The sequence below is a fragment of the Ciconia boyciana genome, chromosome 2, assembly GCF_034638445.1.
Source record: "Ciconia boyciana chromosome 2, ASM3463844v1, whole genome shotgun sequence".
Lineage (NCBI taxonomy): Eukaryota > Metazoa > Chordata > Aves > Ciconiiformes > Ciconiidae > Ciconia > Ciconia boyciana.
Genome location: NC_132935.1, coordinates 39,291,084 through 39,308,657, shown reverse-complemented (window position 1 = coordinate 39,308,657; position 17,574 = coordinate 39,291,084).

Here is a 17,574-nt window from a genome sequence, read left to right as displayed (position 1 = left end):
GGCTCACTAGTTATTAGAGAGAGGATATACATGTACACACTGCAGGCTATACATACATCTGTGGAAGCCATGCTCAAGAACGATAACAACATAATAAAACACTCAAGTCTTCATATACCATAAGTTATGACTTCTGATTATTTAAAATCGTGAGAAGATAACTGGATAAAGGTAGGAAGACATTATTTTTGAGCAATCTGTTTATATAGGGGTATAAATTTTATTTAACGTAAAAATTGCATGCCAGTTCAAATAAGAAAAATGACTTTTTTTGTTGACCTTTGGGATTTTCTTCCATAGGTTTGAAGTGACTTTACAGTAAGATTGCAGATCATCTGATAAGAGAACTGTGCTGAGATTTACAGCTACCTTGCTAAAATTTTCCTGCCCATTAAGGTTTTTTTTTTATTTATCAAGCAAACCAACAGTTTTCCTCCTTTTTATTGTATTCATTATGATAAAGACGGGTATGTAGATTCTTGTGCTTGCATTCAAGATCTAGTGCGTCAGTTTTATATGGCAGGACTATCAAAATGCAGATATTATGCTGGCAAATGTATTCTTTCTCCCAGTAAAACAGTTACCATGTACCAGAGAGCATGTTAATTCTACCACTCCTTGGATAAAAAAGCAATTTGATCGGAATCTTTTCAGAATACCATTCTTTTTTATTCTCTACATTTAGGTAAGAATGTCATGGATAAAGACGGAATTTCCCTTGGGGAGTTTATTCCATATCGTACATCACACGATCTCTTCTGTTTTTCTCTAATACATCGGGTACCAACAATGCACTACTAACTGATAACAAAACCTAGTTATTACATAGTTATGTTCAAAGATTTCAATCCTCAAGGTACTTTGCAAAGGAATTACATATTACTGTCTCATTTCTACAGACAGGAACACTGATGTACAAAGAAACTGCTCATCAGAATTTGTTATTCTCCATAGATCTTAGATTTGCAGTGAGGTATTTTAATTTCATAGATTTTTCAAGGATCTCACAGCATTCAGACTGTAATGGATGTCCTACTTGAGCTAGGCACGCTAAAGAACAGATAAAACTTAAGCTTGGAAAGTGAAAGGTATCTAATGTAAAGCTGAAAATGGGTATCAAATGCTGTTGAAAATCAAGCCCCTTTAGTGTAAGTGTTTAAATTTCAGAATACAAGTCTTGAGACAAGGAGAGAAAATTCATAAACTATTTGAATGTTTGCTTCTTCTACCTTTTGTCTTTCCCCACCTAGAAAATTAATTTTAAAAGTACTCAACTAACCCTCATGCAACTTTTTTCCAGAATTTTTGCCTCATTAGCAGAAAGCGTGGAATATTTTAGTCACAATTTTATACTCATGAGATTCTATAAGCAGATATCGTATGGTTGATATTTATGTGGCAGTATATATCTGACATTCCAGAGTTCAACCCCAGTTCCAGCAGAGGTTTTTCATGTATCTCTGGATGAAACCAAACCTTCATTCCTGTAAAATTGTGATTATTATTTTTTTCTTCTATCTTATCCATTCCTTGCGTTGGCAAGTTGACCCTTAAACTTTTGGGGCAAAAGCTATCTCTCACCAAACATTAGTAAAATGTCTGCTGGCCCTCACGACATTTTCCTAACACAAGTTAATACATAAGAATTGCAACTAACCATTTCAAAACTCCAGAATGTCTCATTTTTTGCCTGTTGTTATGTTTACTTTCACTACAACAGCAGCCAGCCCCAGGAAATCTAATTTCCAGAGCCTTAGGATAAATGATTGAAGGTGTAAACCATCCCAAATTTTCTTGAAATTGAGTTATTTATAACCTATTCCCTTATTCCCGTGTAGAGTGGTACTTACTAGTAAATTATATGTTCCCAAATGTTTTTTACTGCTGTTTTCTTCCCACCATTTCTGGCAAAATTTGTACGTATAAATGGAATACTGTGTGATTTTTATTAAAGTCAGACTTAAACCAGGTATATATAACACGGAGGAAACCATGAAATTCAATTGCTTGTTGTCAGTGTTGGCATTAATTCAAAGTGGCCAAAAAGGGATGCCTGGGAGAGTGCTCTTCTCCGCTGCCCTCACTGTTAGGTGTCACTTGAATGCAGTTACAGTGTTTGCTAACTAAAGGTTTAGAGCAGGCCTTTAAACTCTGTTTTAATAGAAGTCAACAGGAATTCTCTCCAGCTGTAGGGATAATCCTGAGAGTGCCCAGTTTCATTATTTCATAGGACCTCTTCTGTCCTTTAATTTTACATAAACTTTCAAGGTCATTCTTGGAGATCTTCTATGAGCCAAGTGGATGTTATAAGCCTACATCTATAGACCAGCTACTGTCCTGTCCTTAAAACTGAGCTCTCTACAAACTGCCTGAGGAACAGCCTCTCTTCTTTTTAACAGGGAGTTTCTCCAGGGATCAGCTTGTACTCACAGAGCGCATTTCTACTCACACAATGGAGAAATACCTGAAGTACCTTGGTTACTAGTAGGTGAAAACAGCAGGCAAACTGAAGACTCAACCCATGGATTTAGTTTTAGCAGTTGCTAAAATATGGATACATGCGTTATATAGGAAGAACAATCTCCTCTGCTTCAATGAGGAATGTGTCCCTCCACAACTGCATGTGGCTATCACCATATTGTAGCAAAAGTTACTGGTACTCAGATAATTTTGTGTTGAGAGATGTGCCAAAATCAGTATGTATATGCTTGAAAATTTCTGGTACAGTAGCTGGAAAAGTGCAAAATTAACCCCAGTGAAATACAGGATTTAATATAGACTTGCCATATCCTGCTGGGGACTAGGAGTTTTACCTGGCAGAGTGGCTTTGGGTCCCTTTCTAGCTATTGTCAAACTTTATCTACACAGTTGTGCCACATAAGTCAAACAAACAGTGTCAGGAGCCTCAAAATTATGTTAGCAACTATGTGCTGTGTACAGTAGGCCTCTGTAAACCTCCTAAGACCTTTCTGCCATGGAAGTCCAACAGCCAAGGTCCTTAGGGCTCCTGTTGCAGATTTCAGTCTTTTTTGGAGATTTAGTTTTATTGAGATTTCTGTTGGCCCTCTTTCCTCACCTCGTTTCTTCCTCTCCATCAAATTTAGATATCAAGAGTGTGTAACACTCCCCAGCTGTGTGGGAGCTGCCTGCGGTGGGGTAGCTGCCTTTCACCTCCTGGTCCCGAAACAAGTTGGCTTTCCAAATTCTCTGCAAATTCTGCAGGGTAATGGTGTGGCTGCCCAAAATTCACAGAATGATCTCCAGTGTAGGATAAAACAGCATAGACCATCAGTGAAGAACTTGCTGTGTTTAATCCCACAACAAGACCCCAGACTTCTTGATATGTCATGAAAGAGAACTGCAGTCACTGTCTACGTAGCATCATCAGGAATTTCACCATAACAAATGTAGTTTGTATCAAATCAAAACACCAAAATTACCCCCCCTTTTTTTGTTTTAATAACCACTGCCTCTCACACATCTTCTGTTACATAATCTCTTACCCCTTTTTTTTCTGTCTCATGGTCCTTAAGCATTTAGCTAGTCACACCTTAATGAGAGTGATGCACGGTAACTGACTGAGCAAGTCAAAAGTCCCTAAATTACCAAAGAAATGAAGTATTAAAATTAAATCTCCCTAAAGGTTGTTGATTTCTAATTTTATGTACAGAGAGGAGGGGTGGAGGGGAAGGTTTTGCTTTTCCCTTAATTCTGCCATATTGTCTGATTCACAGCCGGAGACAAACTGAAATGGCCATCTGGTTGATGTGCATACAAAAGGAGTGGTTTGCCAGACAAAGAAAGTACCTTTTATCATACAAAGCAATGCATGTCCTCTTATCAGACTTCCATTCTTTGGCTCTGGTGGAGCTGCAGGTAGGTAGGAGCAGACCCTACCTACCACCCAGATGTAGCAGCTGCTGTCAAAATTGTAATGCAAGTACATAACAGTCTGAGGGCTCTGTGGTACATTAACAACATGAAATATACCACAGTCGTACTGAATATTTTCAGCTCCTGTTTCTGATTTTAGATACACCATTCTGAGTTCACTAATTTGCTCCTACCACAGGAGCAATTACAGGATTTTATGTTCAAATAACGATACATGAACAATTAGAAATCAGGCTGAGACCACTGTCTAAATGGACCTTTCTAAATAGGGATGTAGTTTTTGTAGCTATTTAATACCACCCACAAATGTATCTGTCTACCTTTTGTGATGGTAATTCTGTGTCCACATGCACAAAAGAAAAAATTTAATGCAAAACATCCCCTTTTTGCCCATATCAACTTTTGCAATCTTAATCCACACATCCAAATACTTCCAAATGGCCACTCCATACTAGTTTGATTTCGTCTATATTTCAGTTCATACTGCTGATCCCAGCATATCAACCATTCCCACTATGTAAAATGTCCCAGAAATTTTAAAAGAAAAATTCACAGTAGAACATGATGATAGGCATTCCATCTTTCTGGTGATAGCTGATCAGAATAATGCGAGAAATTCATGTTAGTTCACACGCACAAGATACCGGCTGTGTTTATGAATTATTTTTTTCCCCTCTATGAGGTACTTTCATTAGACAAAAGATAGTCATATGTATGAAGCACTGGCATTGTTGTTCGAAGTCAATCCTTTATTTCAATTTTCTCATCTTCTCTTCTCCATTGAAACCTCCTGCTCTTGATACTGGACTCTGTTGACCTCCTCTTAAGGGGATATTTCATTGCCTTTGTTGCGGTGATAACCATGGAAGTAGAACATCCCATTTCCCCATAAAGCTGTCCAGGGAACTGGAATGGAAATTGCCCTGAGCTGAGACTCCACTTCTGAGAGTGGGTTGCTCTATGCTGATATTCCCCTTCTCCTGATTTCCTTGCATTTTAAATGATTTCTAAAAAAGATTGAAGGAATATGTTTTTCTAACTAGAACGAGGGTCAAAGAGATAAAGCAAGCAAACAAACAAAAGGAGGGTAAGGAGTGATCCCAGGTTTGTAGGCATAGCTGGGAAGTTCATTTCCCTGGTATGTGGCAGGCATGGCAATATTATTAAACGTTCCCCAGGCAACGTTGCTAGGCTCCAAATTCTGTATTTTTCTTCCAGAAAACAAAACCTTTTCCTTTTTCAATCAACTATCCCCTCCATTACTATATAACAAAATAACCACAGTACATGGTATAAAAGCTGTTTAATTTCAGACAGTGACTGTCATTGTATTTATGCTGTCATGGTATAAGGTCATATTAAAACAAGGGACAATCAACTTTGTTGATCACAGAATATGGGAGTGTAATTGCAGCAAAAATATTCTAATAAGATTTTACAGGTTCAATGCATTATTTTGAAATAAATGTGCACAAAGGATGTCTTGAAAGATGTTGCTGAATTGTAAGTGTCAGTCATGCAAGAAGCAGAGATTTAAAAGCAGTCTTTGTATTCACAGGTCCATGACACGGAGTCCCTATTTGGAACACGATAAGAGAACATTCAAGGACAAAAGTGTTTCTGGCCCTAAATTTCCCTTCACTTCATTCAATTATCTAGAAACCTATCTTTTTTTCCTCCTCGTAATATATGACATCGAATTTCTATGCACTAAGCGAAACTTCCCTCTCGTGGGGAAAGACCTCCAGATTTCTCAGCCATGCAGTGGCAAATTTCAATCGGGCCTGGCTTTTTCTCTGTTGATCTAATGCAGATATTTATTGAAATTTGTCGTGCGTTATGTGACGTGCATTATGTCACCCACTAAACAAAAAGTAAAACCATTCATTATACTCAAAACAGTCTGGGAAGGTGATTTCACATGCATCTTCCTGCACATGGGCCCATCCAGGCCTCTCCTCTGACAGGAGACAAAGTCCTTGCAGGGACCCTCTGAAGATCAGGGTAGGGAAAATATTCTCTGTAACGAGGGCTCTCCACACTGTAGACTGAGGCTTGTCAACCAAATTACCCAACCTGGACTTTGCCTTCTTTACTGAAGGAGCAAAGCAGACTTCCCTGCTACTCCCTTTGTGATCAGTGTGAGAAACAAACAGCAAATAAAACAAGAGCGAGGAGATAGCCTAAAGACAGAAAGTTACCAAGGTTTAGCTACAACTTAGAGAGACCCAATTCTGTGTTGCCTGTAGCAAGTGCATTAATTTTTCAAAATACTTGAGTTTCAAACTCTTAGTGTCTAAATGCCTTAGTGTCTCACCACACAGGCTGGCTGCCATAATAATGATGTCAGATATTCAGATGGTTTGACAAGGTCCACACAAGAACCTCTAGTTTATAGTATTATTGAGTGTGCATTAATATTTTACACTTTATATTAGCTCCATCTTGGAAACTGCACTGGAGGAAATGTCCATGCAATACTCAGATGTTTCCCTGAGGATGAACTGGACACCAACAGCACAGCCAACTGTGAAAGGGTTCAGCTCTGGGAGAAATTGCTCATATACCTGGCCCGCTGTGCTCCTTGATACCACATTACAGTAAAAAGCAGTGCAAGACCTTGTAATCCCAAATCAAACTTTTCAATACAGAGGGCAGAAACCCTCAGGAGTTTAGCTCTAAAACTCCCTCCTCGTTCTCCTAGAAGCACCTCTTGGTTTGTCAGATCAAGTTTTTGCCACTGCCTTTTTATCCAGCTGCCAGAGTGCGGGACGAGCAAAATACCATTCTGCCTGGTGAAAATGATGGGCTTACACTGGGCCATTTCTGTCCCGGTCTCTTGGCATCTGTGTACTGGTGAGAGGGAGCATTGCTCTTCTCCCATGCATGCAAAAAGTCACACTGGTAGAGAGGAACAGGGGTAGCTAGTACAAAGGCAACCTATTTACTTATTTTGCAGACATAAAATGTGCAACCCAGGATGGTCAGCTATATGTGCAAAATCAGTCAGATGGAACAGGAACCTGGAGTTTAAAGCACGACCCATGTTCCCCACCCAACTGAAAAATAAAACAAAATAAAAAAATTCTTTTATAACTTCTCTGTTGTACAGAGAAGTAAGTGCCAAGGATTTATTCAAACCCAGTGAAGTTGATGAACAGGCTCACTGCCATTAACAGCCTTTGAACCAGGCCAAAGGACTATCTAGAATATTTCACGAGTAACGAAGCTAAAAATGTGTAGCTGGAAAGGCTAAGGGCGACAGGGACGTTTTAAAATGTAGTGGTAGAAAACCAAACATGCAAGCAAACAAACCGAGAAAGACAGTGACCATCTGCCACATGGAGCGGGGACACAGCCGTCGATCCATTTCTTGTACCAATGCAGACCGCGGTGGGCCCCAGGAAGATCTCGGGGCAGGATCCCGTGGGCGGGAGGAAGGTTGCCCTTCTCTTCCTCTGTCACCTCTCAGTGGGTCCTTCTTGCTTCAGCCTGGCAACAGGGCTTCAGCCTGGAAGCCCTCATGTGCGAGCTTGAAACCAGTGACAAATGCATTCCTTTAGCTTCCCTTAAAAAAAGGAGCTGATCAAGCCAAGGACACAGTAAAAAATAAGTATAAAAAATGGAAAGAATCAGAAAAAAAAGGAATGGATATGTTTCTTCACCACCACATTCAGGGAAGCTCACCTAGTTCTTGGCTGCTCATGCAGTTGCATAAATAACAGAAAACGCCTGGTAGGTACCTGCCCGCCTGCGCGAGGGTGGGAATTCGGCGTTTGGGGCTGCTGGTGGTGTGGGCGGAGGCGGAGGGGCCGGTTTGCCAGGGAGCAGCTGGGTGCTGCGGAGGGTCAGGCTGATCCTGGAAGGTGCTGAGCCACCTGGTCAGGGGTGTTGGGAACCTTGCAGGATCAGGTCCTTAGTGCCTATACTTGATAAGCAGCCGTGGCAAAAAGGCTATACTAAGATATTAATCCAAAAATGGGGAAACAAAAATCACTATAATTAGCAGTAGATGTGGCATTTTTAGCGTAAATGGGAAAACCCAGCATTTAATACGTAGCACAAGGTTCATTTGCAGTCATATAATCACTGTCAGCTAATGCCTGATAAACCCTGCCTAAATTGGAATTTTATTATATCTATTTTATTATATATCTATATTTATTCCAACAAAAGTTGGACAAACTTGTCCAAAAGACTAGGGGTCCATTTTATGTGCTTGGGTGTCCAAGCACCTGCCAGCTGTTTGTCCCTTGAATTGAGGACATCATGTTTTCAATTTCCTTCAATAAAGCTATGAATCTGGCAATTTGCTGGCCTGCTTCAGCTAAACAGAAAGGACAATTTGAGAAAGATCATAGTTCAGGCTCAGTCAGACGGAAACGATTGAAAACAGAGAGCTGGCCGCTATGTTTCCCCAATGCAGCTTGCTGTCGCAGTTTGACTGACAAACTGACTTTTTTGAGGTGCTCATGCCCATTTCAGTCAGAGTTTATTGAAGGTGATTTTGATCTTCTCCATGAGGCCACAGCAGCGGCCATGCCATCTGTCACCTTGATTGCATCGTGGATTCTCTGGAGAGAGTGCGATGGCTCCTGATCATTTACAGATTGTGCTGCTTTCGCCTCCATAAGGACCACATGCACAGAGCCAGATGGTGAACATACACGCTTATTATAAGTCTTTATCTCTGTGCAGGAAGGAGAGGCACCATTAGATCTCCCTCAGGAGCTCCGCTCCTCTCTACCATCATGCTGCTCTTCAGCAAATACAGTCTTCTTCAGCTGTCATCAACCTACCTCTGAAAATTAAAAAAATAAACAATAATTCCATCAGCGCAGGCACGAGACGTACAGACACTGCCACAAAGCAGCCCCCCCCCGCCCCGGCACACACATACACTCGGGCTCCTGCGACTGTCAGCGTTAGGTGGAAACAAGTTTGTTCGCGAAAGACAGTTAATGTGCAATTAGGAGAGACTTCTTTGTGAAAATAAAGCAATGCCATCCTGGTTGTTCTTGGCACATTTTAAATTCAGCACGTTCTTTCTTTAAAGCAAAACCTGAGCGCGCGATTGCTGTTTTTCCAAAGGCAGCTTTGTGTTTGTGCCTGTGTTTCTCCTGTCGGAGAGCCGTGATGGGATGCTGGTTGCCACGGGTTGCGTGACTGAAACCCCGCTGCCGCGGCTGGGGGAAGAAGAGCCGGCCGCAGGGAGCCACACCGGGCTGGGGCTGGCTGGGAGAGGGAGTGGGGCAGCCGCCGGAGAGGTGATGGCAAACACCGAGTGTATGGGTGGACCGCTGTAAATAGGTTTGTTGAATCCTCTCGGCAAAGAGCGATCCTCCAGTTGCTCTTTGCCGAGAGAGAAGGGAGCGTCGGCAGCCTGCGCGTAGCACAGACGCTCACCTCGACTCGTTTAATACATGTACCGCACGCATGACCCGGGGTACAGGCTGCCAGATTGCACAGTTTGAGCGTTTCTCTCCAAGAGTTCAGTTTTCTTTTTGCAGTTTCTGCATAACAAACACTTAATTGCTGGTAACATGGTTTTTCCTTGTTAGTCGCTATGTTCCCACTAAGCTGCAGTTCCTCCTTTAAAGAGCTGTAATTATTAAATCTTAAAATCTTAGCAGAAGAACCATTGCAGACACACATTTCTGGGCTTTGCTAAGCACAGAGCATCCTTCAGAGTGAAAACCTGGCCTACTTCCAACTACAGTGTCTTTCCTGAAGCACATGGAGATTAATTTGTTTGTTTCTTTCTGAAGACTGGATGTCAGGGAGATATGATTCAGACACGAGACCGGCACCTTCTGAAATGCTAAGGGAACTTGTTAAGGTCACTATCCCAGAAAGAGAAAAAAAACCCAGAAAAACGAAATGTATTAAGAAAGAAGAGAACGTTCTGGGGTTTTGTTAAGAAGAGGGTGATAGATTAAGATAGCATCAGTTACATTGCTTTTTCCTTGCTCTTTTTCTTTACATGTAAAAACAGGACTCATATCAATGTTGTCTATGATTTATCTTCATTAATTGCTGGTAGAAATCCTACAGTTGTTAAACAACTTCTCCTACAGGAAAATCTCAGTTTTCTACTCAGAAAATCTCAATATGCTGAGATTCCGCCCCACTTTTCCCTTTATTCAAATCAGATGGAAGAGAAATGCATGTTTTCTTAAAAAATACTAGATTTCTCCACAGGTAAAACCAGGTTTAAATTCTAGCTTTGGCAGCTCTCACAGATGACAGCGAATCTTCTTTTTTTTTTCCTACTTTGGAATAACTTACTGTATCAAATAGCATCTTCCATTTTTTTCACAAAACTTTTAATATTTTACAGAGTCCTTCCCCACACTTTATGTTTCAGATCCTAGATGCTGTGGCATCAAAAGAAAAAAAAAAAGAACTTCTCCCCACAAATTAAAAACAAGTTTTCAAATATGAAATTAAATAAGGAAAAACATACACGTTTACCGTATACCAATACCACAAGCTTATATTGGGACATTATGTTAGTTGTCTTATATTTTTGCATAGGCTACTAGCTGATGTTGGTGTTATATGTTGTGAATTTATAATTCCACTAGAAAATATAAGGTCTTTAAGTGGTATTACAAGTGCAGTATATAGAAAAATCCTTGTGATAACTAGCCAGGGTTTTTTGCCCTCTTTTGTCTGGGTCTGTCCATCCCTAGTATCCCTTCCCAAATTAGGCTAGCATGTGGCTATCATGTATCCCCTCTGTGGATAGAATTATATATTGTGTTCAAAATCTCTGATTAATCTGATTAAGCTAGTGAGTGACTAATCCTTTAATCTCCTTGAGAGCACTGTTATGTCTGCTGTGTGTCAGATTTGTAACTAGTAATCAGTTAAGTAAATACTAAAAGTTAAGCAAAAACTATTTTGGACCCACTTTAGCATCTGCTTTTGGCTAGTGACCTTTATAGTTAAAATTGTATGGAGAACATGAGTGAAAATAAGAAATTGCCTGCGGTGGCAATTCTGCTGCTGCAAGCTTATCAGTCGCCAAGGACCAACTTGTTACTGCTCCCCTCTTCTTCAGTGATTTAATTACAAATGAACAGGTAACTTCCCCTTTGCATTGTTTCTTGCACTCTGGAGAGCAAATACCAAACATGCTTTCTGTGTGTTCATAATTTAGAAAAGAAGTCTGTTGCCAGTTAATTTCCAATGTTTTGCTTTACCTTTTCTTTTCATTAGAGTCAGAAATCATTGTACAACCTTTACCTGAGCAAACACAGACACATTTAAAAAGCTGCATGAAAGAAAAAAAAAAATGTTTTACCTTAATAAAAGGAGACTATGTGGAAGGAGATTTGGGGCAGGGGAAGGAAAATGTGCAATCTTTGTAGAAAAAAAATGTGTAGACCTATTGCTGGCAGATGTAAAAGCATCAAGTCAATATGGTAACAAGGATCAATATGCCCTCAGGCAAGATATGACTATGACAATGCTGAATGCATGTATAAATTTACCACTCCAACTAGCTGCCTAGGAATAAAATAAATTCAAAGCAACCGTGCAGAGAGGAGTAAATCTCGAACCTGGTATCCAGCTCATAAAGGTGGCCAGGACACCAGGAAACGTTCAGAGGGGCCAGTGGGAACACCTCCAGAGGAGCTGGCCCTTAGTGCTATCCTGCCTGCTGTCATCCGTGCAGCCTCAGGTCCACGTTCCCCGTAACAGCATCCATGGGGGATGCACAAGGTATGTTCAGCCTGAGTTTCACGGAGGCTACCCATCTCAAAACTGGCTTTTCCTGGTATTTTATATGTGCACATTATTTCATCCAGACCACACTTTACCCCCAGACAAGCCACCGGAATGAAGAGGGGGGATGCTCTTGTGTCACAGAGGCAGCAGAATGTTTCCTGAATGGCTCTTTTCAGGCATTTTCTTTGGGGAGGGCAGCACTTATGGGCAACTGAGGATTGGCAGAGTAAAACTCGGGGTGAAATGACCATGTTTGCTCACTTTGTAGGAGATATCAGCCAGGCCTGTCCAAAACTCAAAAGTTGCTCAAAAAGGTTGCAGAAACACTGTAAATTTCTATAAACCCATCTATATAGTGACTTTTCAAGGAAACCTTGGATAAAGAACATCCATAATTATAGTCACACACACAAACAAAACATTGTAGCACTAGAGGTCTCAACTTTTTTTTTTAAGAATATCTTTAAATGTGTTTATTTTACCTTGACAAAAAAGAGAGTGAGTCAGGCAGACATGAGAAATATCTAAGTAACAAGGAATACGAGCACAATAGATTTTAGGCCAGATTCCTCTTTGGATGCACAAGCTGGTCTCCCACAGATTTCTATGACAGCCACATTGACAGCAGTGGGAATCAGGCATACTCATCCAAGGGCATAATTTGGCCCATAATGTATGAGGTTTGTCCAGCTTGTGAAAGCAGCAAGCAGTGTATTACAAACACTGCCTCTGTGCAGCTTACTGGGGGTTTAAATCCTCAGTGGCATTTTTTGTACCTCTAAAAAGCATTTGATAAAAATAGCAGAGGCTGCTTGAATCAATACCTGTTGAAAGAACAGACCTGCTAAAAAAATTAAAATTTGTTGCAACAAGGTTATGCATTTAACAGGTTTCTACTTGAATAACCAAACAATCCTAATTTTATAGCCTGGCTAAAGCCACAGTGCATCCACTGGAGAAAGTCTGATATTTTCTGTCCTTGCTTCTTCAGTCTGTCTTTGCAAATGTTTTCTACCCCTGCTCGCAGTGATTTCTTTTCACCCGGACCATGGTAATGACTTACGTAATTATGGCTTTGTACATGAGCTGAACTCCCTATGGATGTTTGGACTCTTATTATCTTTAACCTCATTCACCTCTGTCAGTGCACTCTCACCTCGGCGGCTTGGCGGGGGGATCAGCTGGTGGCTGAGAGGAGAGCAGGGTGGTTACAGGGGGCCTGGCAGCTGGCGGGCAGTTCGTTAGCCCTTATGGGGTGCGACCGTCAAGGAAGGGAAGGCAAGCAGAGCTCCTTCTCCCTGGTTCTGCCCAGCTGACTAGCATCACTAGAAGCTCTTTGCAGCCACCTCTGAGAAGGCAGTCCACTCAAACATGGGCTTAGAGGTCAAGTTCACCAGGTTGTGGGTTTGCTTTGCTTTGCTAAGAGATCCCGTGTACTGCTGGGAGATTTTTACAAGTTGGTTGTTTTTTGGTTGTGTTTTTTTTTTAAAAAAAAAAAAGAAGTTTACTATTCTTTTTTCATTGTTGTTATTAGTTTGCAGCTTCCATAAAATTAATTCCCACGCTTTTCCTTGCCCAGATGCACTGGACAAGAGATTCAAGGAGCTCTCGCTAGTATAAACTGTACACTCCAGACTGCTGTTTGCCTTCTGCTTCTCCCCCTTCTTTTCCTCACACATCCCTTCAACCTATACCATTAAGTGTAGTGGTAGAAAAAAACGACGTCCCCATAGGGCAGAGGTAAGGCTTCCTTCTGGCTAAAAATATGGTTTGGGAAACTGGTGAACTCAGCACAGCCTGGTCCTTGTAACAGGCAGGGAAAAGGGCTGTCACCAGGAGGGACTGACCCTCCGGTCTAAGCTGGCTGAACTGAAAAGCCAATGAGAAAAAGTAGGTCTGGGTCTAAGTAAAACATTGTTTAAAGCTATTAAATGAAAACCCAAGGAAAATTTTTCAAGCCCTGCTGAAGCTTTTTGCTTGACAGTTACATGTTTAATTTCATTCTGAGGTTCTTCAATCCTTTTAAAATAATTTTTCCCCTTCTTACAGCTAGATCACCCATTATATGAAAAATAAAAGTCAAAGCAGAAACGTTACAGTGGAAGTTTTTTGAAATCTTCTAATCCCCTGCCTTTTTCAAACAACAAAAAAGGAGTCACCAAATTCCACCCAGCACCACAAATAATTTCACTCCACCTGAAACAACATGCTTTGCTCGTTCACTCTCCACAGAGAAGTGTCTGCTGTGAGCCCAGTGGAAGGTGGAGGGGACCCTGCCAGGGCACTTCCCCGGGCATCAGCAGCACCTGGACCTGGCTGCTGGAGCCATCTCTCCTGCTGCTCTCTCACAACCATGCCCCAAAACAACTGAATAGTGCCTGTGCCTGGTCCCCAGGATGGGCAAGGTCTTGGTTCATTCTCTGTTGTTTTCCTCCCCCAGGGAAGTGACTCCTGCCCATGGTGGGTCGCTCCTGCCTGGCATCAGCACATACCTGGGGGGACCGGCAACAGCCTACAGTCTTGGCAGTACCTTGAGAAGAGAGTAAGGAAAAGGGCAAGGAAAAACAGTGACAACGAGGGGCTCATTACTGGATATGAGCAAACTTACTATTACTTACCTCAGAAATTGAACAACCACAGGAGGTGTGATAAACCATCTGTAAAATTTTTGAGAATTAATTTGAGATCTCGATCCAATTTCTTCTGGCCATATTAAATGCTGAGCTAAGTGGAGATTTTCTTTCCCAGGAAAAAGCACCAAGACATGGGAACTTAGTTAACAGGGACCCAGACTGCATGCTGAGACCATTTCTGGTCCCCTTGAACTGCCGGCATCCTTTTGTCACAATGTATTTGCTGGTGGGTTTCAACTCTCATCAACAATTCTGTATTAGTGTGCCAGTTCTAACATGCACCCTTTTTTCTGGAATTTTGAAATGTTCACTGAATGCTGATTTATAACATTCAACGTAAATTACATGCATGGTATGTTAAGTGACCATTGAACCAAAACTCGCAGTGATTTAAGGGCAAGGATTTCACCAAGGTCTGTCCTCATCCACATGGGCAAGTGAGATCCAAAGTCAATAAAGACCTTGCTGTTTTTTCCTTTGGACATTGCTGAGCTTTGGATTTTGTGTATGTCACCAGAAAATGAAATCAACAAAAGCAGTACAGCCTCCATCATGTTTTCACACTGTTAAGGATACAAATGACCTCTCTGTATGAGAACCACATGTCAATAAATTTTTTGGTAGTCTAAATATCTAATTTTTTGTCCAAAGCAAAAACAATTCAACTACAGCAATAGCAAGAATGAAGTAAACGAAATGAAACTGTAGTGACATTGACGCATTTGAGTATTATTAATTGTATGAGAGAAAACCTCCTAGATCAATTAAAAAAAATGCACCTCAATGCCCCATACAAAACCAGGAAATCAGATTATGTCTAGCTCCCTTAGACTAGAGTCCAATTTACTTAATCTAGGGTCTAATTTAGTTAAATTTTTTCACTATGAAATTTTACACTATTTTTCTTCTCCATCTACTTTTATGTAATTCCAACACTGTACTGGATGCCTCTTACCTACTTATTCAAGAATGGAGTATGCATCCAATTTTATATGGATATGTAGAGATGACTTGACAAACCATTTTGGGATGAACACAGATGCAGTGTGTATAGCATTGTTCTTTATGGTGGAATTAATAGTCATGTCTTTAGATTTGCTTTACGCATCCCATTCTCTGATGAAATTAAATGCCCATCACTGGTGCAGCAAAGCTGGTTCATTTTCCTATGACAGAACTTCCACTTTAATTGCCAGAAAAGTCCATGGTTGCATTGCTCAGAGCTCACCCCAGCAGGATCTTCCTTCTGAAGCTCTCATCATTTCCACCTGCCTTTCCTTTTCAAAGTTAGAAGCTGTGATTCTTCTGTACTGAACACTAGTTGGGTACAAGAGCACTGAGGGGTGAGCAATAACTGCAATAGCTAGTGCTGATATGTGGTGTCCGTATGGATAGTAAAACTTAACATTAAGGCCTTTCTTTACTGAGTTTGATCCTGGCCCCATGAGTCAAACTCTAGCTGTCAGGGGACTTGTTGTAAGTAATGGTCATTTGTGTTTCATAATTATCTTGAATAAACACAATTAGTTCCACATTCTGCTGTTTTCTTCCTAAGGCATCTGTAAACATTCTGTACTATTCTAGCAAATGGCTTTTGGCAATCATTAAAAAAAAACCCCAAGCAAAATGGTTCTCAGTGGATCCTTTTAATTTATTCTAAGGACCATGCCCAGAGGAGTAATGAGACCTAGTAGACAGTAATGGCAAAGGGATATTATCTTTCACTTAGTTAACCATCGTAACCCACTTGGAAGTATCTCCAATCACAGTCTTCATGTGGTTAAATTAGAACGTAGACTCAAGAGTTTTCACTTCAGGGATTCTCCCATAAGCCAGCCTAATGTATTTGGTATAGAAATAATGTAGGCATCCTACTTCCATTCTCCCATTAAAAAGGATATCCAACAAAGCTGGCCAAAAGCGTTACTAAAACAAAAAAGGAGTGTAGAAATTTTTGACAGCACCAGGCATGCAAAAACCTGTTCTTTTCTCAAGGCTGCCGATCCTTTGTAGCCTTTGGGCACTGGTCAATTTACTTGTCCTCTCTGTGCCCCATTTATTCTGCATGTGAGATGGGGACAGATAGCATTTGCCTGCTTTTGTAATTCTCTTTAGATTTAAAGCACTGCAAATTCATAGTAATACCGTCCCTTATATAACAGTGGCACCAGGTTTACATATGGTTAAGATAATAGAATAATATTTCCTCAAGATAATGGACTATTTTTTTAGATTGTACATTAGGAAAACAGAAAAGCAGTAGTCCCAGCCCATTAAAAATGAAAAAACCTTGCAAAAAACATTATTGAATGAGGAGGAAGAAGCACTGCCGTTCTTGTTCTAGTAAGCAGGCAGTTAAAATTGTGAGGAAAGTGTCAATTGGTAAAATTAGCTAAAAAGTTACTCTGAGTTTTTGCCCTACATTTGGACTACCAAAACTGAGGCAAACTTTTCAAAGCAAATTGCTGAGGATTGCCAAGTTAACAAGCTGTTCTGTGCTGCAAGGGACATATTTATGGACATACTTTCAACAAGACGTACCTAGTGCTACCAAGCTGTGCTGTACTAAAGAGCAGTAAGTATCAGATAAACTGATTTTTTTTAATAAAGGATTTCACACATGAGAATGATTAAACACAGCTTAAATATTCAGAAGTGTACAAACTAGCCCTCCCCCCAAACCCACTCCTCTTTTCTGCTACAATAGTGTCTAAACAAAGTAAGAAAAGCCAGGAAATTCAAAGATAAGAAGCTTACTATACAGAATTTTATAATCCATGCTCTTGTGAAGAAGACACTGTGAAGTTAATTATGGATGAGTACTAGGTCTTCAGTAGTAATGCTTATTTTAGTGGGGTTGTGTGTAGCATCTTTAACAACATTTCAGAGTACGCCTTTTGAATGCATCAGTTTCTTGTTCCTTAAGGGCTGTGTTTTTAAATTGTTTCACAACCTTTTCTCAAGAAAAACACTCTAAAAACTAATTCTAGCCTACAAGACAAACAAAGCTAACATAGTAAGCAAGAATACCTAGGCAAGGGCTTACTTCTGGTGACTTTTTATAAGGAGCAGGGATTTTCATGGCAATTCCCTTCAAAAATCAACCTTAACCACTTGTATGTGATGGGCCAAATACACTGAATTTCTCTGTAAGTTCCTACCAAGGCAGATGCTATCTCCGGACACAAGATTGTTTTACACACCCAGGTTCCTTTGTGGCTCCTAGCCCTCAGGAAGAGTACAGTGATATGGTTTACTTCAATTCCTGTTCACAGAAGGGTAAAGTACTGAATATGCATACCTTTTCCAT